Genomic DNA, 2,134 nt, shown 5'->3' on the forward strand with positions numbered 1-2,134 from the left:
TTTTTTTTTTTTTTTTGAGACAGAGTTTCGCTGTTGTTGCTGAGGCTGGAGTGCTGTGGCATGATCTCAGTTTACTGCAACCTCTGCCTCCCAGGGTCAAATATTTCTCCTGCTTCAGCCTCCTGAATAGCTGGGAATGTGCCACCACTCCTGGCTAATTTTGTATTTTTAGTAGAGACAGGATATCTCCATGTTGGTCAGGCAGGACTCTCAAACTCCTGACCTCAGGTGATCCACCCACCTTGACCTCCTAAAGTGCTGGGATTACAGTCATGAGCCACTGCATCTGGCCAGCTTCATCTAATTCTAATTACCTCCCAAAGGCAGCCCTATCTCTAATCAACATAAGAATTTGGGAATTTAATGTCCAACACATAAAATCTGGAGGACACATTCAAAGCATTGCAAAGGAGAAGCATAATATCCAATGGCTATTTTTTTTAAGAAAAAGGAGATAAATTATATAGTATAATTATGGGGGGAAATTTAGTATCTTTTGGGCCTTAAAAAGAAAAATAAAATATACTTAGAAAAATGCAACCAAGATTGCCTAGTATTGGCACAAAACCAGGATATCTACTTTTAAATCATGGAACTTGGTAACAAAGGCACTATGGTGTTTGGTACAAACATAAAGGACAAAGTCAGACAATGGGAAAACTGAACATTAAGAGTGTAAGAACTAACAAGTGCTGAGGGATCCCAGAGGCATCCTATCCCACTTGGCCTCTACACCTTAGTTTGTTCTAGAAGAATAAAGGTAGCAATGATCCAAGTCAAACTGATCTTCTATGTCTCCAGACAAGACTGATTTATGAGTTTACACCATCTGTTGGGGTTAGTGATGTTATTCTCTCTAATACCAACTAATACCTCATAAAGGGCTCTATGTTTAGCTGAGACAAACAGTAACTTCAAGGACCTTGTCATGAATTTTTTGCAATTTTCACTATGAAGAAATTCAGACTTCATCTTGATCTAAACCAGTGTGCTTTCATCTGTCCCCAGACCCTCAGGGATCTGTCTTCTCACTTATGAGATATTCATTCCCCATCTCCAACACAGACACACACACACACACACACACACACACACACACACACACACATACACTCTCACACTTTTTTTGGAGATAGGGTCTCATTCTGTCACCTAGTCTGGAGTGCAGAGGCAACATCACAGCTCGCTGCAGCCTCAACCTCCCAAGCTCAAGCGATCCTCCCACTTCAGCCTCCAGAGTAGCTGAGACTACAAGCATGAACCACCACGCTGAGCTAATTTTTTGCAATTTTTGGTAGAAATGGGGTTTCGCTATGTTGCCCAGGCTCATCTTGAGCTCCTGGGCCCAAGTGATCCACCCGCCTCCACCTCCCAAAGTGCTGGGATTATAGGCATGAGCCACCATGCCCGGCCTTTTCTCCCCGTTTTAAGTCACACCCCCTGTCCCCCAACTACCATAATTCTATTAAATACTTCAAGGCTCTGTGTCCCTGAGCCAAACTTTTAGAAGAGGTGCTTTTCCCTGTGCTAACTTCAGTTAAGAGAGCCTTTTCTTTGTTAGGTCCCTTTACACACTGGAAGGGAAGTTTGATAGTGTTTTGGAAGAGTGAGAAATTCAGTGTGGAAAGAAAAAAAATTAAAAATAAAACCAAGAAATGTTAGCTTTCAGAAAAGCTATTTCACAATACCGTGCAATAACCACAAAAATCGAGACTTTTGCCTTACAACCCTAGGTTTACCACTGAAGTATGTATAACCTCAAGAAAGTCAATTAACTTTCTGATTCTTAGTTTCCTCATCTCTCAAATGAGGAACTTGAACCAGTTACCCTAAGGTATATTATGATTCTAAAATGACACGATTTTATATCAACATGCCCCAAAAGTTATTGACCATGTGATATTTGACACTATTATTAAGGCCTGCCAAATTATATTGTATGTGTGGACATGATTCCTTCTAAAACCAGAGTAAAAACCATTCCCAAAAGGTATTTGAGAAATAATCGGGCAATTGGGGGGCACCCGCATAACGTTTGGTTGTTCAGTTTCATAATACTACCACTCTTTCTCTCCTACAACCACCACTGCTGTCCCTTTCTACTTCCCTCAATGCTTCTTCACCCTAGATTCTT

Source organism: Colobus angolensis, unplaced genomic scaffold (assembly GCF_000951035.1).
Source record: "Colobus angolensis palliatus isolate OR3802 unplaced genomic scaffold, Cang.pa_1.0 Scaffold145, whole genome shotgun sequence".
NCBI lineage: Eukaryota > Metazoa > Chordata > Mammalia > Primates > Cercopithecidae > Colobus > Colobus angolensis.